This window comes from Hypanus sabinus, assembly GCF_030144855.1.
Source record: "Hypanus sabinus isolate sHypSab1 chromosome 1 unlocalized genomic scaffold, sHypSab1.hap1 SUPER_1_unloc_1, whole genome shotgun sequence".
NCBI lineage: Eukaryota > Metazoa > Chordata > Chondrichthyes > Myliobatiformes > Dasyatidae > Hypanus > Hypanus sabinus.
Window position 1 is genome coordinate 1085786 of NW_026778903.1, and position 11673 is coordinate 1097458.

The 11673-nt window shown below is 41.6% G+C and overlaps 1 non-coding gene across 1 annotated transcript; it reads right to left on the minus strand.

Moving 5' to 3' along the window:
• Positions 1–11584: 11584 nt before the first annotated feature.
• Positions 11585–11672, minus strand: LOC132385371 (small nucleolar RNA SNORD14). Its single transcript, XR_009509169.1, has one exon. It is a non-coding gene; the product is annotated as a small nucleolar RNA SNORD14 (small nucleolar RNA).
• Between the last annotated feature and the right edge of the window lies 1 nt (position 11673).

Below are 11673 nucleotides of genomic sequence, written 5' to 3' on the forward strand. Positions count from 1 at the left end.
ATCTAAGAAAAGTTGTGCTGGCATCTGAGAGGGCCCAGAGGAGGTTCTGTGAATGAAAGGATTAATGTATGAGGAGCAAATGCTCTGGGCCTGTACTCGCTGGAGTTTAGAAGAATGAGGGGAGATCCCAGTGAATCCTATTGAATATTGAATGGCTGCGATAGAGTGGATGTGGAGAGGATGTTACCGATGGTGCGGACGTCTAGGACCAGAAGGCACAACCTCAGAATCATTAGCAAGAAGGTGATGAATTGCTGAGATGGCTGTGGAAGCAAAATCATTGGGTATACTTAAAGGAGTCTGATAGGTTGTTGATTCTCGTTCCTGTACCGAAGACGCCGCACCCCCAGTGGCTCCAATGACTACGGACTGGTGGCATTGACCTCCCACATCATGAAGACCCTGGAGAGACTTGTTCTAGAGCAGCTCCGGCCTATGGTTAGGCCACACTTAGACCCCCTCCAGTTCGCCTATCAGCCCCGACTAGGAGTTGAGGATGCCATCATCTACCTGCTGAACAATGTCTACGCCCACCTGGACAAGCTGGCGAGCACTGTGAGGGTCATGTTTTTTGACTTCTCCAGTGCGTTCAACACCATCCGCCCTGCTCTGCTGGGTGAGAAGCTGACAGTGATGCAGGTGGATGCTTCCCTGGTGTCATGGATTATTGATTACCTGACTGGCAGACCGCAGTACGTGCGCTTGCAACACTGTGTGTCAGACAGAGTGGTCAGCAGCACTGGGACTCCACAGGGGACTGTCCTGTCTCCCTTCCTCTTCACCATCTATACCTCGGACTTCAACTACTGCACAGAGTCTTGCCATCTTCAGAAGTTTTCTGATGACTCTGCCATAGTTGGATGCATCAGCAAGGGAGATGAGGCTGAGTACAGGGCTACGGTGGGAAACTTTGTCACATGGTGCGAGCAGAATCATCTGCAGCTTAATGTGTAAGGAGCTGGTGGTGGACCTGAGGAGGGCTAAGGCACCGGTGACCTGTTTCCATCCGAGAGGTCAGTGTGGACATGGTGGAGGATTACAAATACCTGAGGATATGAATCAACAATAAACTGGACTGGTCAAAGAAGGCTGTCTACAAGAAGGGTCAGAGCTGTCTCTATTTCCTGAGGAGACTGAGGTCCTTTAACATCTGCCAGATGATGCTGAGGATGTTCTACGAGTCTGTGGTGGCCAGTGCTATCATGTTTGCTGTTGTGTGCTGGGGCAGCAGGCTGAGGGTAGCAGACACCAACAGAATCAACAAACTCATTCGTAAGGCCAGTGATGTTGTGGGGGTGGAACTGGACTCTCTGATGGTGGTGTCTGAAAAGAGGATGTGTCCAAATTGCAGCCATCTTGGACAATGACTCCCATCAACTCCATAATGTACTGGTTAGGCACAGGAGTACGTTCAGCCAGAGACTCATTCCACCGAGATGTAACACTGAGCGTCATAGGAAGTCATTCCTACATGTGACCATCAAACTTTACAACTCCTCCCTCAGAGTGTCAGACAGCCTGAGCCAATAGGCTGGTCCTGGACTTATTTCCACTTGGCATGATTAACTTATTATAATTTAATTATTTATGGTTTTATATTGCTATATTTCTTCACTATTATTGGTGCGGCTGTAATGAAACACAATTTCCCTCGGGATCAATAAAGTATGTTTGTCTGTCTGTCTGTCAATTAGTATGGGCATCAAAAGTTGTGGGAGAAGGCAGAAGAACGGAGTTGAGAAGGACAGTACATCCGCCATGATGGAGTGACAGAGTAGACTTGATCGTCCGAATGTCCTAATTCTGCTCCTGTGTCACACCATCTTTGAGGTAACTCTTAACCCCTTACTTACCTTGAACCTATCAGCCTCTGGCTCAAATATACTCAGGGACCTTGTGTTCGGTACACCTGTAAATCTGCTCATTTATGCAAATATCTAATCAGCAGTCATGTGGCAGCAACTCAATGCAGCAAAGCATGCAGGCATGGTCAAGAGGTTCAGTTACTGTTCAGACCAATCATTAGAAAGGGGAGGAAATGTGATCAAAGTGACTTTGACTGTGGAGTGATTGTTGGTGCCAGATGGGGTGGTTTGAGTATCTCAGAATATGTTGATCTCCTGGGATTTTCAAGCACAGCAGTCTCTGATGGAGGATGATGCAGAAAAACTACCAACAAACTGCTTGCAGTGAGCGGCAGTTCTTTGGGTGAAAATGCCTTGTTAATGAGGGAGACCGGAGGAGAATGCCAACTGGTTTACGCCGACAGAAAGGTGACAATAAAGAACATAAACATAATCAACATAAATAGGAGCAGGAGTCTGGCCCATCGAGCCTGCTCCGCCATTCAATCAGATCATGGCTGATCTGTCCCTAAACAGCTCTATCTACCTGCGTTTCCCCCAATAACCTTTCATTCCTTTACTAAGGAAAAACCTATTTAGCTGTCGCTTAAATATATTTAGTGAAGAAACCTTAACTGCTTCCCTGGGCAGAGAATCCCACAGATTCGCCACTCTCTGAGAAAAACAGTTTCTCCTCATCTCCGTCCTAAATCTTCTCCCCTGAATCTTGAGGCAATGTCCACTGCTTCTAGTCTCACCTACCAATGGAAACAACTTTCCTACTTCTATCTTATCTATCCCTTTCAAAATTTTATATGTTTCTATAAGATCCCCCCCCTCATTCTTCTGAACTCCAGAGAATATAGTCCCAGGTGACTCAATCTCTCCTCATAGGTTAACCCCTTCATCCCCGGAATCAACCTGGTGAACCTCCTCTGCACTGCCTCCAAAGCCAGTATATCCTTCCTGAAGTAAGGAGACCAGAACTGCAGACAGTACCCCAGGTGCGGCCTCACCAGTACCCTGTACAGTTGCAGCATGACCTCCCTGCTCTTGAATTCAATCCCTCTAGCAATAAAGGCCGACATTCCATTTTCCTTCTTAATAACCTGTCGTACCTGCAAGACAACATTTTGCAATTCATGAACAAGCACTCCCAAGTCCATCTGCACAACAGCATACTGAAATCTTTCACCATTTAAGTAATAATCTACTCTTCTATTATTCCTTCCAAAGTGCATCATCTCGCATTTACCAACGTTGTATTCCAGGTGCCAGACCTTGGCCCACTCACATAACCTATCTATGTCCCTCTGTAGACTCTCTACACCCTCTGTACAATTTGCTTTTCCACTCAGTTTAGTGGCATCAGCAAATTTTGCGATGCTACACTCAGTCCGCTCTTCCAAATCATCAATGTAAATGGTAAACAGCTGCGGGCCCAGCACCGACCCCTGCAGCACCCCACTCACCACTGACTGCCAACCGGAGAAACACCCATTTATACCAACTCACTGTTTCCATTGGTTAACCAATCCACTATCTATGCCAATACACTTCCGCCAACTTCATGCATCCGTATCTTATAGAAAAGTCTCTTGTGTGACAGGTTATTGAACACCTTCTGGAAATTCAAGTATACGACATCCACCTGTTCCCCTCTATCCACTGCACTCATTATGTCCTCAAAGAACTCCAGTAACTTTGTCAAACAGGACCTGCCCTTTCTGAATCCATGCTGCGTCTCTCTAATGCAACCACTCCTTTCTAAGTGTTCCACTATTTCTTTGTTAATGACAGCTTCAAGCATTTTCCTGACTACAGATGTTAAGATAACTGGCCTATAGTTGCCCGTCTTTAGCCTATATCCTTTTTTAATAAGTGGCGTGACATTTGCTGTCTTCCGATCTGCTGGGACCTGCCCGGAGTCTAGAGAATTTTGATAAATGATTACCCACGTGTCTACTGTAACCTCCGCCAATTCCTTCAGCACACTGGGATGCATCCCATCAGGACCAGGGAATTATCAGCCTTCAGGCCCTCTAGCCTGCTCATCACTATCTCTTTAGTGACAGTGATTTTATCAAGGTCCTCACCTCCCATTTCGTCCAGACGTGTCCTCCACCATGAAGAGCGACAAAAGATAGTCGTTCAATGCCTCAGCCATTTCCTTATCACCCAATATCAATTTCCCCTTCTTGACCTCCAAGGAACTATGTTGACTTTAGCCACCCTCTTCCACTTTCTATCTTTATAAAAGCTTTTGCTATCTTTTTATATTTTGTGCTAATTTACTTTCATACTCTATCTTCCCTTTCCTTCTTTCTTGTTCAGTTGTTCTCTGTTTCTTTTTAAGGTTTTCCCAATTCTCCAGTCTCCCACTACGCTTTGTGACTTTGTACACATTAACTTTTAATTGGATACTATCTTTTAGATAAAAACATTGAAAACCTACAACACAATACAGGCACTTCGGCCCACAAAGTTGAGTCGAACATGTCCCTACTTTAGAAATTACTAGGCTTACCCATAGCCCTCTATTTTTCTAAGCTCCGTGTACCTATCTAAAAGACTCTTAAAAGACCCTATTGTATCCACCTCCACCCCCGTTACCAGCAGCCCATTCCACGAACTCACCACTCTCTGGTAAAAAAAACTTAACCCAGCCATCTCCTCTGTACCTACTCTGAAACACCTTAAACCTGTGCCTTCATGTGGCAGCTATTTCAGCCTTCAGCAAAAGCCTTTGACTATCCACACGTTCAATGCCTCTCATCATCTCATACTCCTCTGTCAGGTCACCTCTCATCCTCTATCGCTCCAGGGAGAAAAGACCGAGAGTTCATCTCCTCTGCACCCTTTCGATGGTTTCCACATCCTTCCTGTAGTGTGGTGACCAGAACTGAGCACAGAAGTCCTAGTGGGGTCTGACCAGGGTCCGATATAGCTGCAACATTACCTCTCAGCTCCTAAATTCAATTCCACGATTGATGAAGGCAAATACACCGTACACCTTCTTAACCACAGAGTCAACCTGCGCAGCTGCTTTGAGTGTCCTATGGACTCGGACCCCAAAATCTCTCTGATCCTCCACACTGGCAAGAGTCTTTCCACTAATACTATATTCTGCCATCTACTAAAATGAACCATTTTACAATTATCTGGGTTGAACTCAATCTGCCACTTCTCAGCCCAGTTTTGCATCCTATCAATGTCATGCTGTAACCTCTGACAGCCCACCACACTATCCACAACACCTCCAACCTTTGTGTCTTCAGCAACCTTACTAACCCATCCCTCCACTTCCTCTTCCAGGTCATTTATAAAAATCACAAAGAGTAAGGGTCCCAGAACAGATCCCTGAGGTACTCCACTGGTCACCAACCTCCATGCTGAATATGACCCATCTACAACCACTCTTTGCCTTCTGTGGGCAGGCCAGTTCTGGATCCACAAAGCAATGACCCCTTGGATCCTATGTCTCCTTAGTTTCTCAATAAGCCTTGCATGGGGTACCTTATCAAATGCCTTGCTGAAATCCATATATACTACATTTACTACTCTACCTTCATCAATTTGTTTAGTCACATCCTCAAAAAATTCAATCAGGCTCATAAGGCACAACCTGCCCTTGAAAAAGCCATGCTGACTATTCCCAATCACATTATACCTCTCCAAATGTTCATAAATCCTGCCTCTGAGGATCTTCTCCATCAACTTACCAACCACTGAGGTAAGACTCACTGGTCTATAATTTCCTGGGCTATCTTTACTCCCTTTCTTGAATAAAGGAACAACATCCGCAACCCTCCAATCCTCCGGAACTCTCCTGTCCCCATTGATGATGCAAAGATCATCGCCAGAGGCTCAGCAATCTCCTCCCTCACTTCCCACAGTAGCCTGGGGTACATCTCATCCGGTCACGGCGACTTATCCAACTTGATGCTTTCCAAAAGCTCCAGCACATCCTCTTTCTTAATATCTACATGCTCAAGCTTTTCAGTCTGCTGCAAGTCATCCCTACAATCACCAAGATCCTTTACCATCGTGAATATTGAAGTAAAGTATTCATTAAGTACCTCTGTTATTTCCTCCAATTTTTTTAATTATGTGCAATCATGAACAATAGCCAGATCAGAAATGCTGATGAAGTCGACTCGTTCCCAAAGAGAACTCTGATAGGCCAGTCAGACGGTTCACGCTGCTCAGCGATAGAACATAAAAACATCATATGTACAATTAAGAAACAGTAAAAAATAGTAGAAATACTGGAGTCCTGATGAATGTGATGAGGTCTGCTGGAGAGAGACATTTATACACATGCTATCCTCCATAATTCAGAGAGATTGAAGGATAAGGTTACAGGGTGACAAAACGTGACAGGAGCACTTGGAACTAAAAACTACTCCCTACTGGGAGAAAACAGTTCCATACACACTTTCCCACCTGATTGGTCCTATTCTTTCATGTCTTCTCCTCTTGCTGTTCTCATACTTGTAGAATGCCTTGGGGTTTTCCTTAATCCTGTCCGCCAAGGCCTTGTCATGGCCCCTTCTGGCTCTCCTAATTTCCTTCACAAGCTCCTTCCTGTTAGCCTTGTAATCTTCTAGATGGCTAACATTAACCAGCTCTCTGAACCTTTTGTAAGCTTTTCTTCTTGACTAGATTTAATACAGCCTTTGTACACCACGGTTCCTGTACCCAACCAAATCTTCCCTGTTTCATTGAAATGTACCTGTGCAGAACTCCACAAACATATCCCCCCCCCACTGAAACTCTAAGGGTTGTTGGCAATCTCTCCCTGGATTTGGTGTGTCTTATTTTTAAATAGACATTCTGTGCTTAATGTTTCCCTATGGACGTTAAACAGTACTTGTGTAATCTATCTTATTCTTGTATAACTTTATCTATAGAGTTCTACAGTTGACTCTAACTTGTTTTGGAGGTTTGAAGTCTTTATTGAAGGTCTCCCTGTTTGTTGGTTCACAGTTTAACTGCTGATTATTTTTTTATTATTCTTTTTTTATTTATTATTTTTTTCCACTATTTCTTAATTTTTGATTTTTTTTCCTCTCTGTAAATGGTTGATAAGTACTCTTCCTGAATCTATAATTTTCCCCTTCCTCCCTCTTCTTTTTTCTTCCCTTTTTTCCCCCTTTTTCTTCCTTTATTCTTCCATAATTTTTCGCGGGTCGGTTAGTTTTGGTTTTCTTCCGATTTTCTCTGTATTAAGTTTTATGTTTCTACAGAAAATGTTCCAATTTGTAGTTATGTTTTCTAGTGCATAAACTAGTTACTATTTGCTATAATATTTATATGGAACTGCTGTTAATGACACAGATCTGGAAGTTATATTTGGGTTAATTTTTTTGGTAGAGCTAGCTGCTCTTTTTGGTAGCCATCTAGTTTTGGGTTGTGTGGGTGGGGTGCGTTTTCCAGTTCCAACATCATTCACTGTATTTATTGTTTTTCTTTATTGCTCAGGACATGTTTATGTTTTGATTTTACAAATCTATGTTTATATTTCTGCTCCCAGACTGCTATTGTATTGCTTGATTTTTTATATGCCTGCTGCCTTTTATGCATTAGTAATTGATAATGGCTAGTGCACTTAAATTTGTGAGCTGGAATGTAAAGGGATTGAATCACTCTGTTAAAAGGAGGAAGGTATTCTCACATATTAAACAACTCAAAGCTGACATTGCTTTCCTTCAAGAAACTCATATTCGTTGTTTTGATAACTCCCGGCTTCTGTCAAAGTGGGCGGGTCAGTACTTTCATTCATCCTTTGCAGCTAAAGCTAGGGGTGTCTCCATTCTTATTAACTCAAATATTCCGTTTGAACTCCATAATAAAATATCTGATACAAATGGTCGTTTTATTATTGTTTCTGGCAAACTATATAACACTAAAGTTGCACTAGCAAACCTGTATGCCCCCAACTTTGATGATGTTAACTTTTTTGAACATTTTTTTTCCTCACTACCAGACTTAAACTCATACTCTCTTATACTGGGTGGCGACTTCAACTGTTGGTTAGATCCTAATTTGGATCGATCATCCTCTGTTACCAGATCACCTACTAAATCTGCCTTAGCTATCCAATCGTTTCTCTCTAATTTTGGTATCTCTGATATATGGCGTTTCCTTCATCCTACGGAGAGAGATTATTCTTTTTTTTCACATGTTCACCATACCTTCACTAGAATTGACTATTTCTTACTCGATAACCAACTTATTCCATTTGCCCACTCTTGTGAATATCAGAGTGTACTGATTTCTGACCATGCCCCAATTACTCTCTCGCTGAACTTTCCTGGTCTCCCTCAGAGGAATAAACACTGGCAGTTTGATTCAACTTTATTATCAGATGATGATTTTCTAAAATTCATTAAGGATCAGATAACCTTTTATTTTAACACTAATACATCACCTGAAGTGTCATCCCAGATTGTCTGGGATGCCATGAAAGCATATCTGAGGGGTCAAATAATCTCTTACACAGCAAATTTCAACAGAAGATCCTGTGCAAACCAATTAGACCTCATTAACCAGACTAAAGAATTGGATCAACTGTATGCTCAAACTAAGAACCCTGAACTATACAAGAAGCGTGTAGAACTCCAAACTAAATTTAATCTTCTGTCTACTCAACCTGTTGAACGCCAACTTCTCGAAAGAAAGAGTCGCTTTTGCATTCATGGGGATAAGTCTGGTAAATTTCTAGCCAATCAGCTGAGGCGTTCCAAAGCCAAACAACATATTACAAAGATCCGGAAGGAGAACAGAGACTTTACATCAGATCATTTGGAAATTAATGATGCACTTAAAAATTTTTATTCTCAGCTTTATTCCTCTGAATCTTTGAATGACAATATCTCTGTTGATCAATTTTTAAATAATCTGAATATTCCTTCACTTTCATCTGATTTTAAAGCCAAACTTAATGCGCCTATATCATCAGAAGAAATATCTTTTGCAATTTCTGCACTGTCCTCAGGGAAATCTCCTGGACCTGATGGGTTCTCTGTAGAACTTTATAAATCATTCTCTTCACTTCTTTCTCCTCAGTTACTTTCAGTATTATCTGACTCATTTAATTACGGCAAACTGCCACCCTCTTTTAATGAGGCATCTATTATTCTCCTATTAAAAAAGAGTAAAGACCCAACAGAGTGTTCCTCGTATAGGCTGATTTCTTTACTCAATGTTGATGTAAAGATCTTAGCTAAAGTTTTGGCTTATAGATTAGAAACCGTTATTCCCTCTATTATCTCTGATGACCAATCAGGTTTCATTAAAAACCGTCTCCCTTTTTTTAACATTCAGCGTTTATTTAATATTTTATATTCACCCCCAACTGGGATCTCTGAATGTGTTATTTCCCTCGATGCGGAGAAAGCATTTGATCGTATAGAGTGGGACTACCTTCTTACAGTCTTAGAAAAATTTGACCTCGGCCAAAGTTTCATCTCTCGGACCAAATTGCTGTACCTGTGTCCTACTGCTTCTGTTTTAACTAATTTTCAGAAATCCCAGGTATTTAATCTCAAACGTGGCACCTGTCCGGGATGCCCCTTAAGTCCCTCCCTTTCTCTTTGATTTGGCTGTAGAACCTTTGGCGATAGCATTTCGAAATTGTCCTGAATTGACCGGGATTTGGAGAGGGGGTGTTGAGCATAAAGTTTCTCTTTATGCTGATGACTTACTACTTTTTCTCTCAAATCCGTCTACATCCTTACCTCCAATGTTTTCACTTCTTGACCAGTTTAGCCAGATCTCTGGCTATAAACTTAGTTTACATAAGAGTGAACTTTTCCCAATTAGTAAAGAAGCACAAGAATTAACATTTCATGATCTCCCTTTTAAAGTAGTCCATAATCAATTTACTTATCTTGGAATTACAGTCACAAGGAAGCTTAAAGATCTCTTTCTTGAAAACTTTGCCAATCTTTCATGGTCTATAAAACAGAGTCTGGTACAATGGTCACCTCTATCTATGTCTTTGGTAGGTTGTATTAATGTTGTTAAAATGTATGTTCTCCCCAAATTTTTATACTTATTTCAATCTATCTTATTCTATCTTTTCTATCTTATTTCAATTTTTATTCCTAAATCTTTTTTTGACTTCTTAGACTCTTATTATTTTGTCATTCTGTGGAAGAATAAGTGCTCTAGAATTAGTAAAATCCATCTCCAAAAACCTAAAAAAGAGGGTGGCATGGCTTTACCTAACTTTTATTTATATTATTGGGCAGCTAATATACGTTGTGCTACCTTTTGGTCTTTTTTCCATGGCCAACCCGAGTGCCCTAAGTGGGTGGCAATGGAGTTGAGCTCCACTAAAGAACTATCTATCTCTGCACTTCTTGGCTCTGCACTCCCTAGTAGTCTGTCCAGATCAATAGCTAATCCTCTTGTTAGACACACTTTGCGTATATGGGCTCAGTTTAGGAAATGCTATGGTTTCCATGGTTTTTCCGTTTCCAGCCCTGTCGTACATAATCACCTTTTTCTACCTACTACATACGATTCAGCATTCCAGGTTTGGTATAGGAAGGGCATTAGACATTTTGAAGATCTTTTCATTGATAATCGCTTCGCTTCTTTTCAGCAGCTCTCTGTTAAGTTCAATCTGCCCAATGCTCATTTTTTCAGATATCTCCAAATCCGACACTTTATTGCTCCTTTAATTCCTAACTTCCCTGAAATGCCTGCGAAAAATGCTATGGACTTATTTCTTTTCATTAATCCACTAGGTAAAGGTTTAATATCAATTATTCAAGATAAGTTAGCAACCTTACGACGGGCCCCTGTGGGTAAAATTAAAATGGCATGGGAGCAGGATTTAAATATCTCCTTATCTGATGAGAGTTGGGACTCGATTCTCAAATCGGTTAACTCAACCTCTCTTTGTGCTCGCCATTGCCTTTTACAGTTTAAGATGGTTCATAGAGCACATATGTCTAAATCTAAACAATCTCGATTCTACCCTGACATTAGTCCGCTCTGTGATAAATGCAAGAGGGGTGAGGCCTCTCTTATTCATATGTACTGGTTCTGTCCTAGCTTGGAGAAATTTTGGAAAGATGTCTTCACTATGTTATCATATATTCTGAATCAACACCTAGAACCAAACCCCTTAATTGCTTTGTTCGGTTTCTGGGGCAAGACAGATTTATGTCTGGGTCCGACCAAATGCCGAATATTATCCTTTGCCTCTCTCCTGGCTAGACGCTTGATCCTCCTCAGATGGAGAGATGCTGCCCTGCCCACTCATGCTCAATGGCTTAACGACATTATGGCCTGCTTGGACCTCGAAAAAATCCATTATTCAGTTCTTAATTCGGGTTTAAAGTTCCATAAGGTCTGGGGACCTTTAATCGAGTACTTTCATAACCTTCCTCTTGACTAGGGTTCTTTTTTCTTTTTTTCGGTCCCTTACTTTCAGCTCCCTTTTTTTTTCTGGTAGTAGGCATTATTATCCTCTGTTACTGAGTGTATTCACAGTCTGGGAGTTTGATTGTCCTGATTTATATTCTCTATATTGTGTTGTGGTTGGTCTGGAGTTTTTTTTATTGTGTTTTGGGGTTGGGGGAGGATACTGAGTTTACTTGTCTTCAATTTAGGTGCTTTTTTTAAAATTCTCTTTCTTTGTATCATATTGTCACTGTACGCTTAATTTTAAAAAACTGTAGTATTGCTCCCTGGTTAACCAACTAACAACTTGTTTATGTCAACCGCTCAGACATCCAAGGAAGGTTCTTTGCCAACATCTCTATTTCTGGTGGAAACTACGAATGACTTTGGAATTCTTCATCATAGCAGA